We start from the raw sequence: 14,858 nt of genomic DNA on the forward strand, positions 1-14,858 counted from the left end.
AATTTTGGAGGTTTATTTTTCCCACTGTAAGTCAGGTAAAGTGCCTAAAGAAGGATAGGAAAACAGGGAAATCTGAAAGTATTTGAATGAACTTGGAGACAGTTCCTAATGCAGTTGCTAACTACATAGCACTCAGAGAATTAAAGTTCTTCAGTGGTCTCAAGGAAAGCAAGCTGGATTCCATAGTAAGCTGGTGTCCCAGATAAAGGAATTACATCTTCTTGTTTATGTTCTCAGTGTAACCTCTCTTTGTTTGGTCTCACCATTTGCCTGATGATGAGAGGAATAACTGTGCTGTCTGAATAACAGAATCATCATGAAAATTATACGAAATAATGCAATAGAAAGGCCTTTGAAAATCTTGCTCTGCAAATGCAGATTCAAAATGTACAAAGAATTCTTAAAATTCATTGATAAAAACACAAACGATCTGTTGGAGATGGCAGTATCATGCACTCAGTCTTTCTGCCCCCACTTGTCTGCACAAGGCTGGCCTTAGGGCCTGGAACACTTCCTTACCAAGAGTTAAAGTGCCCACACAGCCTGTACTGGGCTTATCACCTTGTGTGGAAATATACTTCCTTGTTTCTGGCTTAGTGACTACTCTTTGTCTTTGCTTAAACAGTGTGTGTCATATGGCACTTGGCCAACCCCACTGCTTTATCTGTTCTCCAAGCAAGAATGGATGGGGTTCCTTGCACTGTAGCAAGAGTAGGGGAAAGACCTTCTGGCCATGGGGTACCAATACCCACTGCTGAAGCTGATCTAGCTCTGTCTCTTTTCTAAGTAAAGTGTGGCTCCATCCAGTGCTTGACTGTGTTGTGTTTTCCTTGGTGACTCTGACACCAAGATGCAAAGGGCAGAATTGTTTGGACTTTTACTCCTGGTGATTGACATAGTGATGAACTTTACTCTTCTCCATGTATTATAGAAATAAGCTATCAATCCATGAAAATACATGGAGGAAACTTAAATGCATATTACTAAGTGAAAGAAGCCAATCTGAAAAAGCCACATGCTCTATGCTTCCAACTATGTGACATTCTGGAAAAGGCAAAACTATGGAGACAATAAAAAGATCCGTGGTTGCCAGGGGTTAGGGCAGAGGGAGGGATGAATAGGTGGAACACAGAGGATATTTAGGACAGTGAAACTACTCTGTACGATACTATAATGGTGAATGCATGTCTTTATAAATGTATCCAAACCCATAAAATGTACAGCACCAAGAGTGAACCCTAATCTAAACTATGATTGTTAGGTGATAATGATATGTCAGTATAGGCCCATCAGCTGTGACAAATGTACTACTCTGGCAGGGGATGTTGATAATGGTGGGGAATCTACGAATGTATCAGGGCAGGGAGTGTATGGGAACTCTCTGTATCTGCCCCTCAATCTTGCTATGAACTTAAAACTACTCTAATAAATAAAGTCTATTAAGAAAAGTCAATAACCTGGCCAACTTCCCTTTTCCCCCCATCTGCTTTTTCAATATCTTCCACATGGTAAACTCTATACACACCAATCACACTTAAAACCATGGAATTAAAAAGTGTCTGTTACAGTTTATTTCCGTGTACCTTTGCTTAAAGGACAATTATTCAGATGGGGGTCAAAAAGTAAAGTGAAGTAGAGATTAACAGTCAAAACCTTAAAGGTTCCATTTAAATGAAATGATCTGGATAATTTATTGGGCAAATAAGTAGTAGCGCTGGAATTTTAGATGATAGATGTTGAATTTGAGGGTCCCACTTGCCTAGTTATAGCAACAATTAAACTTGTTTACCCTAAAAAATTGAGTTACTAAGGTAAGCTGAACTTTGCATGACCATATGGGCATTAGTTGAAAGGATCTCATTACACACCTTGATCTATTTTGGTTAAGATAAACATGAACGTTTTTCATATTTGCTAAGATTCTTTAAATTCTTTGGGGAATTCCAAGTCATATAGTATTTAATATCAAGTATTGTTCAGAGTAAATGATCTAATGTCAAGAACACTTAGAAGGGCTTTCAGATATACATTAGACTTGAGCAGTAGAACAAAAGTAATGTATTATCAAAAGAAGAGAAAAAAAATCATGAGAGTTTTGAAAGGGAGATTATGCAGAGCTTCTTCTAAGTTGGTCTTTGAAAAGGAACGTGTTGGTCTTCACTTTACAACAAAACTGCTAAGGGAGTACTTGGGGAAAATTGAAAATACACATGTCAGCAATTCCAGATAACATGGTTTTGAAGGTTAACTGTTGGCCAAGGAAGTAAAAACGGTGGATGAATGACAAGCTAAGTGAATGTCTAACAATTGTTGATGCTTTAGAAGTCAAACAGAAACCAAAGGAAATGGAGAACATAGGTCCAAGAAAAGAATCAATGTGGCAAAATAGGAAATGTGTACTTTTGGAACGACTGTCAAAACAAAAACAAAAACAAAAAAAACCCCACAAAACAAAACCCTGCTATACCTCTTTGAATAACATGGAAAAGAAGCAGTAAAGGCCAAAGGGTCTCTGTTATGTTCAGCTATGTAACTTGTAAATAAGGAATCTTGATTTTACAGTTAATACTGTCCACATATAAAACACTTAATAATATTGACATTGCTGATCTATTGATGTATTTATAATGATTGGGTGTTATAAATTGGTCACATCAAAGGTTCTTGAAGAAAAATGAAATAGGGCCTTTTTTCTTAAGGGAGAAAATAAATTTATAGATTTTTAACGTCTGGAGCCTCATGGGAAATAAGCAAGATGCATGTTTAAGGAATGTCAATTACAGACAATTACAAATGCCTTTCTTTTTAAAAAATGGTCTGTCATAAAATGGTGATATGAAACCTTTACTATTGATTATTGTATTCTACTGGAAATTTCTCAGGCTGTGGAATTAGGCAGCTAAGGTTACTTGCTGCTCATTATTATGCATATTGTACAAGTAACTTAACCTCTGTGAACCTCAATTTCCTCATCTGTAAAATGGGGATAATGAAAATACTTACTTTATAGTGTTCTGTCAGGGAATAACATCTGCAGAGTGCTTAGCTCATGTCTAGTTAGCATGAAACATTGGATGAAGACAAACTTAATAAAGAGTTTGGTGTTATAGTTTTAAATATTGGCTTAAATATTGAAATGAGAAAATTCTAACATCAATACATATCGGGAAAGTTTTGGAATCTGACCCAAGATATTATGAAGAGATCTTTTACCCAAGGGGAAGGTTAGATTCAACATACAATAGTGGAGGGCAGCTACTAGCACAAAGAAATCTATTTCATCATAACACTCCAATGAATTTAAATTCTTCAGTCAACTCATTGCAAATATGTTTATTTAATATATGCTCTAAATAATAGCAACTTATCAAGTTACTCAATATCCTGACGAATAAGACTTTTGAAACATGAATACAATCTCATAGGAGAATAAAACAGGTGCCTTAGAGAAAACATAAACTGTTCTTGTAAAGGATACCTTCCTATTATATTTTACATGTTTCTGTTATTAAAAGAAAGATGCTTAGTTTTTTCATCTAGAGCATTGCATAATGACAGGTGAGCATTTTTTTCTGTAATTATTCTGCTACGATATGAATAACCAACAGGCACAGAAATTAGTTTCACTGAGAGGGAAGGAATCCAAATTGTGAGAAGAATGGTACTATTGTTAATTTCCATTTTCTATTGAAAATAAGAACAAAAATTAAAACATCAAAAAAAATTGCCATTGTATCTTCTGCCGCAGAGAGAATTCTTTGAAAATTCTCTTTATAGCATTCATTCAACAGCATTGTCAGAGCTTTGCATAGTGAATTCTATGGAATACGAAAGCAAGGGAATGGCGATAACTTGCTGTCCCATAGCTTAAGACTCCCACTGTTATCAACTGCTGCTTCCTCCCCTTCTTACTGGCAGGAGAATATGTCTCAAGCAGTGGTCCCACCGAAGATCACAATCCCAATAATATTTAGCCCACACAACCCGATTTATTTGTGAGCTCTGAGGAATAAATACCCTATTGACCCCTCACCTCAGGGATCTTCTGCAAGAAAATCTAATGAAAAAAAGTATTGATTATTCTTTTAGTATTAAGCCAGTATCTCTGGTCATCTGTTTACAAAGAACATTGGCTAGTGGATTATGTCTTTTAGACAGTTTTTCTGAATGGCTTAGTGGTTCAACCTGGCCTCTTCTGGATTCAAATCAAAGAAAGTGTTAATTCACATTTCAGCGTATTAGAAAAATATAAGTGAAATAAAGATACAAAATGGTGTTGAAAATCACCTCCATTTTCCAGGTTTCTTTTCTTCATCTTGAAATAAAATCTCTACCCACCCAGGAGTAATATTTATCTGGACCAATATTGGAATATGTGCCAATCAATGTATGTCAGGTATTAGCCAAACTGATATGGAAATAAAGTGTGTGGATACACTTCAAATGTTCCTGAAAAAAAGACAAGTCTTTCAGAGAACGATACCGGCCAAGAGGGTAACTGGTTTCCCCAATATTTCTGTGAATCTCCCAAGGAAGCACCAGTATTAAAGTGACCTTCTGGGTTAATTGGATTTTATGTAAAAATTTGTTACTGAGCACACATGTCAAAAAGTACAAACTTCTCATTATAAAATAATAAGTCATGGGGATGTAATGTACAACATGGTGACAGTAGTTAATAATGGTCTATTGCATATTTGAAAGTTGCTAAGAGAATTAATCTTAAAAGTTCCCACCACAAGAAATAATTTTTGTAACTGTGTATAGAGACAATATTAAGGTGATATTTTGTAATATATACAAATATGGCATCATTACGTTGTACAATTGAAACTACTATAATGTTATATGTCAATATAAATGGTACTGAGTAAATAGTTTAAAAAAAAAAAGGAAGCGTTAACTCAGATTGCCATCTTGGTCAGTTTCACATTAGCTGGAAACAGACTTTGTTTACTTTAGTGCTGATGGCATGTCTCATCTTAGGGCAATTTCATGCATTCAAAGCAAATTCTCAAATCTTTGCCATAAAAATATGAAGGATCAGGTATAAAACAATTTAGCTTCCCTTGAGATTCTAATGCTGGGATTAATCCATAATCAACCAGTCTTCAGAATTGGTCTGAAAAAGGTAAGATCCTTAGGGGTAGATAATTGTGTTAAGCTTCTAGGAATAGGAGATGGGGAAACCTTTGACCAAATGAACTCATCGGTCTTAAGAAATCTAGATTCAGAAACATGGAACAAATCAGGTACCTGGTATCCATCACTAAGTAAGGAGTTCTAGGATGAAGTCTAGTATAGACGATGCAGAGAATGGATATACATTAGTGAGCTTATTAATGAGTGAGATAGCAATCCTACGTGTGATACATAGGCAGACTACATACATGAAGACTACATACATTCACTTATTCATTCATCCAACAAATATTCATTGACTTTGTATCAAACGCCTTGCTCTGTGCTGCAGTATGGAGATGCCAAGATATTCACCTTTGCACAATGCCTTTACTTAAAAACGTGTAATTAAGGAAAATAAAGACTCTGATGTACCTGATTTTAGTGTATCATCAAGTACTGAAAAAAGAGTTGCACAAAAAGAACTTTGGAGTAAACCATTCTGTGGGTCTCCATTCATTAATAGCAAGGGATTGAGTCAGACAAGCTCTCTCTTTTCTTTCAGCTCTCAAAATTCCATGGTTTTGTTATACATCTACAAATAATCTGTAAAACTGAAAACCCATTTTAAATCATAAAAATTCTTTGTCATGATTTGTTAATGATAAAAAATCTTTTTTTGCTGTTATGAAGATAGTGCTTTGTAAAGCATTCTTCAATATCTTGTTATACAGTCTGATGTTTTTCTTAACTTTAGTTTACTGTTTTGTATAAAACTGTTTATTTTAATTTTGATATAAGGCTGATGCTTGTATTATTATTGCTTTAAAAACGAATCTGTCCATTTAAAAATTGAAACTGAGGAATGTGTAGAAATCACTGATCTGCCACAATTTCGGTCGACCTTCCAATGGGTGGGGTGGGACTCGCAGGGCGGGGAGGCTGCATTGGAGGGCTCTTTCAGTTCAGTTCAGTTCAGAGAACGTCTACTCTGGGCACTATAATAGGACTTGATGTACAGTGACAGACAGAATTATTTTGAAGGGGTAAGATACTCATGTGGCTAGTAAATATCCTAAATGATTACCTGCCATTAGAGATTCTTGGCTCTCAGCTGAATCATTACATACAGGCACATATGTTAAGTAGACAAATGGTATAACACAATCACACACCCTATAGAGAGCCTACTGTGTGCCAAATAACTCGTCTACTGTGGATCGTCAGACCAACCTCTCATATAAGCAAACCGCCGAGAGTGCTGAAACATCCCATCGTGGGATTTTCAACTTCCTCCAGAATTTATCCCAATTGATAACAATTGGCCCATTCTGTCCTCCTGCTCTTTGCACTCAGCTGTGTAGTTCTCAGATTCCCATTTGGCATTAGATCTTGGCTTCTCATGCTTGGCTCAAGATCCCCTGCTACTTTTAGACAAAAATTCCTGGCTCAAAATTTGCTGGTCATTTCCTCTCAAAGATGATTCTGGTATTTGCCCTTGTGGCCTAAGTATTGCAAGCCATGGATAAGAGACACTATTGACTTCTGCTGTTGGGCCAGAACACACAGAACACTGGAGTCAGCCCTCCAGAAGAAGCTAGACTCCAGACATATTTGAATCACTTTTTTATATAAGGCTTCATGACTGGGGTCCCTGTTATCTTCCTACAGACATTCTCCTACTCAACACAGTATATTCTGCAATGAAACGCTACCTGTTATCCTCCTAGTTACTTTGTCTACTCTTGTACTTCTGAGTCTCTGTGTACTGAAATGTTTTCTATCCTTTCTTGTCATTCCAGGCATTCCTTCATGTCTTCAAGGCCAGCTCAAGTGTCTTCTCCTCTTGGAAGTATTCTGGCAACCCCAAGCCAAGTGAGGTGATCCTCATCTGTGACCCTACATCAGTTAAGTCACTGTTCAGTGACTGTTTTACTTTCTCATCTGTTTTCCAAATATACTAAGAGATCTGTCATCCTAGGCAGCATCTTGTCTACCTCTGAATCCAGGATGAGGTAAGTGTGAATTGAGTATGTGAATGCCTTCGTAACAGTGGCTCCTTGACTACTAAATGTCACATTCTTGGAACTCTTCATGGGATAGTGTCAGGTTCAGAAATGTTTCATCTTTTCTGTTTATAATTAAGTCATATTCTCCTGCTACTACCTGCTTTTCTCAGGTTTTCATTAAGAATAAATATTGATTATTTGGATTTTTCCCTCGTGATGCTTGGGAATGTTTCTTTGTTATAAACACTTGTCATGGTGTTTGTCTCTTCTGGTGGGATACCAGCATTCATCCAGTCAGTGCATTTTTATGTGTGGGAACTATTTTACAAAGTACCCAAGCACTGTATCCTGATTGTTTAACTACCCATTATTATGACAATACCGTCTTCCTACCACCTCACTTCATCATGCCTTCCACTGGAGTCCTTCAAACTCAGCATAATTCTTCATTGCTGGAGATTTACAGCTTACTCCTGAAATTAGCCATCCTCATACCATAGCTTGGGGTTTCTCAAATTTGTTCAGGTGGCAGAACGCCTGGAAAAATGATGCATGCTGATGTAATGAACGCCCACTTAAAGGAGAAGCAATTTTAATTACGGAAAACATGGCTATATTCTATGTACATGAGATAAAAATCACAACACCGAATGCACATATCCTTGAACAAGAATGAGATTGGTGAAACAGACATAATTATCGCAGTAATTTATTTCTTATTTCTTTCTTTGTTGTAGAAAAGATTGAATGGAAATATTCTACATTTCAAAAAATTCTATGAAGACTCAATACTTACGGCAGGAGAGAATTTCTCCCTGGATAGAAGGTAGTTTGTATCTTTCAGAGTGTGTTAATTACTTTATATCTTGTGAAATGCTTTTTCAAACTGTGTTTCTATAGACATATATTTCTCCATTAAATTGAATAATAGAAATATTTTTCCTAATTTATAGGTAAATTTAATGAATATCATTTAGTCCATTTTGTGTTTTTCTCTCATGATTATTCTTCACTGTTTAATTCTTTCCATGGCACCTGCTAGTAGATGAGAGAATGAACTTACAAGTAGTGAATGAGTGTTAATGCAATCTCCATAATGATAATAATAAAAATACCCACCCTAATCATCTGTTCCGTATGTACTAAGCACTATCTTAAGAGTTTTATTTATATACATTATATAATGTGGTTCTCCCACTAACACCAGAGGATTCTGTTTTCATTTTGCAAACGAGGAAACTGAGGTTATAGAGAATAAATAACTTGTCCAATGCATCTTAAAGTTTCTGCAGCTTCTTCATCATTATCTTGCCCTGAATTTCAGATAATCTTGGGAATTATATTGAAATGAACAGAGAAGGATATTCTAACTGAATCTCTTTGTGATATTCATGTGATGGAAAAAATTATCTCAGAACTTTTAGGCTGTGTTTCATAAAGCTTTTATTTTATTTCTAGTTTTGATGGGGAGGGTGTCATTCTTCTCATTTTTGCAAGGTAGCAGGATATGAATTGAACTTGAATACTTTAAACAATGGTCTGTTGCAACAAGGATTCTGTAGTATTAGCGAGGTTTTCTCAGTTAATTCTCATCTGACGTGCCCTCTCTCAAACTCTGTAACCATCATTGGTGGTATGCTGACCTGAGTGGTTTTGTTCTAATATACAAAGCCTGAATAAAACGCAGGTGCAGTCAGGAATATATAAATTGGAACCCAATTCATGGAATAATATATTTTTCCCTTTGAAAGAGGAATACAGTTCTCTGGATTTATAGTCACCAAGGAGCTTTTATTGACACGTGAAATTCTGAACATCGTTTAGATAAATCATTGAGCTTTGCCAGTCCCATCACACGATTTGTGATGCTTTCCAGTGCCTCAGGGTCCAGAAAGCAGTGAATGGCTTGTGCTTATGCCATTCTTCATCTATGACAGACACAGCATGGGAAATAGATTCCTGTTAATTTTTAATAAGATTCACAAATAACATCCCTTCGGGGCTCAGAAAAGACTATAGCTGTGCAGAGAGTTTACTCTAAGATACATTAAAAATCCACATCGAATATACATCAAGACACAGTATTAAGGTCTTCAAAGGTATAGTCAAAATAGCCATCCACAAGAGCATCAGTTTGCCAAAAGTGTCTCAGGGAGGGTACGCCCATCACGTACAGCTCACCATCTGTGGCTTTCCATTAATGCTGAGCTGGCATCAACTCTTCGGTAAGTGAACCTCCACAGGCCTGCTCTGCTCTCCCAGCATGACTGGGAAGGTCACAGTGGTGAACAAATGCTTCTACCCCTTCTCCATTCTGTGATGCATTGTGATTTAGCGCATCCTTAGTGCCTTAAAGACAGTCTCATCTTTAAAAAGCTATCTACTAGAAATAGGAACTGTGTGATGGCAAGGTATAACACGGAGGAGCATTGCTAAAATGCTTGCATTGAGGAACGGAGTAATACCTGCCCGACAGTGTTGGTTACTGTTAATCGTTCATGCCTTTGGATGTTGTCCAAGACTTGACACTCCTCTTACACTCATGCCAGGTAAAGTCTCCTTCATCATCTCTCTTCTCCTTAATATTGATGTTACTCGGACTTCATTGTGAAAACGCATTGCTTTTTTGTCTTCACATACTGCTCATCAGTTATCGGATTCAGTCTGATGTCTTTATCTTTTGCCTATATGCTTTTGCCTTCAGTTCTAGCCTCTACCCTGTGATTCAGTCATAGATATCTAAATATAGGCTGTACACCTGCACTGGACAGGACTCATTATCTCTGCTCTGTACTCTGATTCTCCTGGTGTGTGGTCCAGTCTTCTCCAGGAGCACAGAAGTCATTCTCGACTCATCTCTCTCCTACATATCCATCTTTCAATCCATCACCAGGTCATGTCAATCATATATTCAGAATGTTTCTAGAATGTACTCCCTTTCTGTTCCTCTTTATACCTACTTCTGCCAACCAAGTAGAGGCCCTCTCCATCTCTTCCTGTAAAATTTCAGTAGCTTCGTGTTTTCTTTTACTCCAGTCTGCTCCAACTCCTTAATCAATCCCTCCCACAACCAAAGCGGTGTCCCTACAGTGGACACCTGAGCATACCACTCCAGGCCTCAAGACACTGAGAGGCTCTCCATTGGCCATGGGAAGAAGTTTAAGTTCCTTAGAATGGCATATAAATCCTTTTATGTCTTGATCCAGTCGTCCTCTACATCTAATTCCCCCTCACTCTTAACTTCATATTTCATACTCTGATAAATATACATTATATTCCTTTAGCATTTTGTGCCTTCTTTCACTTTGATCCATTTAAGATGGACACCCATCTTTCTATTCTGGGCTAATGCTTACTCGTCTTTCAAGGTGTTATTTTCTTCTGAGAGTCATACATTAACCCAAGGTTGGAATAAGTGCTCCCCTGTGCTCACAAAATATCCAGTGTACATCCATATTTATTACTTATGACAGTATATTAAGTGTCGTCTTACCCTAATATAAGCTCCTTAGGAGCTGCCTCCCTATTTTATTCTTTTACTCCATTCTTCTAGCCTAATGAGTAGCATAGTGCCTGACACATAGTAAGTGCTCAGTTAGTGTTTCTTGATGAGAACTGAGAGGGGTTTTGAACATCACTATGGACACGTGGATCATGGCTTAAATTTTGAGGCTCCTCATAATTATACCTTATTATTCAATTTTAAAAGTGTTTAGTGAATTTATTTCTGATGCTTTCAGGGTAAGGATACAAGAGGAGGGTAAGGTATGGTTCTTAATCTGAAGGAATTTACTTGTGTAATCAGAGATGTAAGATATTTCATAATCATTATTTAATTACATATATTGCATGTTTCATAAAGTACATGTGTATACTTTGTGAATTTGTATACATTAGTATCGCACATATGTATACATTCAGAATATAGTTATGATTAGCTATTGTATACCAGGCATTTCACAGCTAATAAGCCATGATCCTGACCATCAAGGAGTTTACAGTCTAGTTTGGGAATAAACCGAGGAGCGATCACAAACTTAAATGCAGTGTGATGGGAGCTTTATGTATGAGGCACTGTGCTGGGCACCAGGAACTTGCATAAGAGAGCACACCTGCCCTTGATTTGAGGAGCTCATACAAGAACTAGCACAACGGATGGTATATGCAGTTCAGGCCAAAAGAATCAGGGAAGGGAGGGATAAGTGTATGCTGAGAAGCAGGTAAAGATTTCATACAGGATGTGGAAACTGAGTTGGACATTCAGGGTTAGGTTAGGGCTTCCCTGGTGGCGCAGTGGTTGAGAGTCCACCTGCCGATGCAGGGGACACAGGTTTGTGCCCCGGTCCGGGAAGATCCCACATGCCGCGGAGCTGCTTGGCCCATGAGCCATGGCTGCTGAGCCTGAGCGTCCAGAGCCTGTGCTCCGCAACGGGAGAGACCACAACAGTGAGAGGCCCGCGTACCACAAAAAAAAAAAAAAAAAGGGGTTAGGTTAAGTGGACTATGAATTGACTCATCAGACAATATTAATAACTGCTCAGAATAGATAGTATATAATTGTAATCAAATTGCAGTATATATTTTCCTTTCCTCTCTTTTATCTAGAAGAGGGAAAAACCCAAATTATTTCTTGTTATGCTCTGCCTATCTTATGGTTATTTCCTTTCACTCACAGTCAGGTTTCATAAATGAAATTTATCTATGAAAATCATGCATGATTTTAAAGAGTAGTTGAAACAGTATTTAAAAGTTCATTATAGGGAAACACCGTGGCCTGTCTCTGGCAAATTTTATGCAGCAATCTGTCTTATTTATGAGAGTTTCAGGAAGAGATTACCTTTATGATCCTTTGACAATAGCTCGGATAGGATGAGGAGAGAAAGAGAACACCCAACACATCAGAGATGGAATACCGGCACTTACTTGTATGTCTGCTTCTCGGTTAGATTTCTACTGGGTTGTGGTTTTCTAGAACTTGGTAAGATGTTGCACCAGCAAACCTCAAAGAATCATACGACATGAGTTCATCTTCCATCTGATCAGTGAAAATAGCATTTTAATCTCTATGAAACTAACAAAGCACTGAGGATTTCCAGTTTCAAGAAATTCAGAAATCGGTCCCAAAAGCATTGATCCACATATCAAAATGCAAAGTGGTCCTTTTCCTCTTTTAGCAAGTTATTTAACCATACACTCAAGAGAAAACTTTCCTCAGAAACCTTCCTCAAGTCATGTGTAGTATAATGTGCAGCAAATGCCTACTTGTGAAGCATTCCCAAATGACCTGCAGATTACTGCAGTACACATGGCAGATCGCAGTGGCTCGCAACCGTCAGGTACATCAACCTTGAGAGCAACGCTAATGCTCCTTTTTTTTCTTCCAGTCTTATTGAAATATAATTGACCTACAGTCCTGTATAAGTTTAAGGGGTATAGTGTAATGATTTGACTTACATACGTCATGAAATGATGATCACAGTAAGTTTAGTGAACATCCAGTATATCATATGGATACAAAATTAAAGAACTAGAAAAAAATTTCCTTGTGCTGACAACTCTTAGGATTGACTCTCTTAACTTTCATGTATTAACACACAGCAGTACTAATCGTATTTATCACATTGTGCATCATGTCCCTAGCACTTATTTATCTTATAACTGGAAGTTTGTACCTTTTCACTGCTTTCATCCAATTCCCCCTCCCCCCACACCGACCTCCCACCTCTGGTAACCACAAATCAGATCTCTTTTTCTGTGAGTTTGTTTTTGAAGTACAACTGAACTACAATGCTGTGTTAGTTCCTGTTACACAACATAGTATTTCAATATTTCAATACATTTCAAAGTGATCAACATGATACGTCTCGTTATAATCTGTCAACATATAAAGGTATTATATACTTACTGATTATAATCCCCACACTGTACATTTCATACCTGTGACTCATTTATTTTGCAACTAGAAGTTTTTACTTCTTCATCTCCCTCCTCTCTTTCTTTTCTCCCCTTACTCCCTGCCCCTCTGATAAATACCTGTTTGTTTTCTGTATCTATGATTCTGTTTCTGTTTTGTTATGTTTATTCATTTGTTTTGTTTTTAGATTCCACATATAAGTGAAATCATACAGTATTTGATTTTCTCTGTCTGACTTATTTCACTTAGCACAATAGGTCCATCCATGTTGTATCACAGATGGCAAGATTTCACTCTTTTTGTGGCTGAATAGTATTCCACTGTGTATATATACACCACATCTTCTTTATCCATTCATCTGTTGATGGACACTTAGGTTGCTTCTGTAACTTGGCTATTGTGAATAATGCTGCAGTGAACATTGGGATGCATGTGTCTTTCTGAATTAGTGTTTTTCTTTTCTTTGGATAAATACCCAGGAATGGGATTGCTGGATAATATGGTAGTTCTATTTTTAATTTTTGAGGAATCTCCATACTGTTCTCCATAGTGGCTGCACCAATTTACATTCCCACCAGCAGTGCAGGAGGGTTCTCTTTTCTCCTCACCCCCGCCAACACTTTTTATTTGTTGTCTTTTTGATAATAGCCATTCTGACAGATGTGAGGTGATATCTCATTGTGGTTTTGCTTTGCGTTTCTCTGATGATTAATGAGGTTGAACATCTTTTCATGTGCCTGTTGGCCATCTGTACGCCTTCTTTGGAAAAATGTCTGTTCAGGTCCTCTGTGCATTTTTAAATCCAATTGTTTGGTTTTTTTGATGTTGAGCTGTATGAATTCTTTGTATATTTTGGATATTAACCTCTTATTGGATATACTTTTGATGTACGGGGATTATGCTACTTTGAAAAGTCCTTCTCTTCTGAGAATAGAGTGACATTCTGTTGATCCACATCTTCTTGCTTATTTGGTCTCCCAGTGACAAGAAACACACATATTTATAAAATAGCTGACTGAAGCCAATGGTGTGTTTGTGGTGATAGAACAGAGAGAAACAAATGGGCGAGCATAGGTATTGAGCGGAGGGCATCAGAGAACCATATCCTGATTGACCAAAACAGAGATCAGCATTTTGGCACATCTTATAGGCATGGAGTTTCACTCTGTCTTTTTTTTTTAATAAAGCAGAAATGATAAAGTTATTGAGGAAATACAATTTTGTGTTGACCTTCTCCATCCTCCAAATAAACATTCCCAGTTATTTGCTCTAGATTTTGAAAAGGTCTTTGGCCTCTTTTAGCCAAACAGACATAAACTATGATTGCAGTTATAACTAATTTTTAGAAGCCATTTCAGGCCTACTAAGTAAGCAGAAGGCACTGAGTAACTGAATTCACTTTTATATACCTGTTCAGTGTATTTAAAGAGCTCTTGAGGACAATACAAGAAGAGAAACGTGTTCCTGATTCAGCTGCCTAATACTGAGTGAACAGTACCTGATTTCATGCCGGTACTTATGTAACAATGCCCTGCTGATAATATGAGCTAGTGGTAAACCATGGTGATCTCACCAAGCTGTACCGTATACATTGCACTTTTGTAAAGCAGCATTTGGATAGAGGAAAAGAAATACTCCCATTTTCTTGTGGTTATAGGGATCTTTGTTTCAGTAGAAGTTATAATCACTAACATCATCATCATTGTCTTTTCTACCAAGTTACAGTGCCTGTTATGGCAAGTATGTATAATGCTTCTGCTTCAGAGTGTTCCGAAATGAAGAACAAAATAATAAAGAAGGCCAAGAAAGAGTTC

General features: G+C 37.3%; 1 protein-coding gene across 1 annotated transcript in view; it reads left to right on the forward strand.

The window, feature by feature from the left end:
* Window positions 1-14,858, forward strand: part of PTPRR (protein tyrosine phosphatase receptor type R) — a 378,611-nt gene that overhangs the window by 96,364 nt on the left and 267,389 nt on the right. The window contains exons 8-10 of the mRNA XM_079937947.1: window positions 6,924-7,001; window positions 7,103-7,136; window positions 7,868-7,956. The gene's annotated coding sequence lies outside the window, so the exon portion shown is untranslated. The remainder of the gene's footprint in view (window positions 1-6,923; window positions 7,002-7,102; window positions 7,137-7,867; window positions 7,957-14,858) is intronic.

The sequence above is a fragment of the Stenella coeruleoalba genome (assembly GCF_951394435.1).
Source record: "Stenella coeruleoalba genome assembly, chromosome: 11".
NCBI classification, from domain to species: domain Eukaryota; kingdom Metazoa; phylum Chordata; class Mammalia; order Artiodactyla; family Delphinidae; genus Stenella; species Stenella coeruleoalba.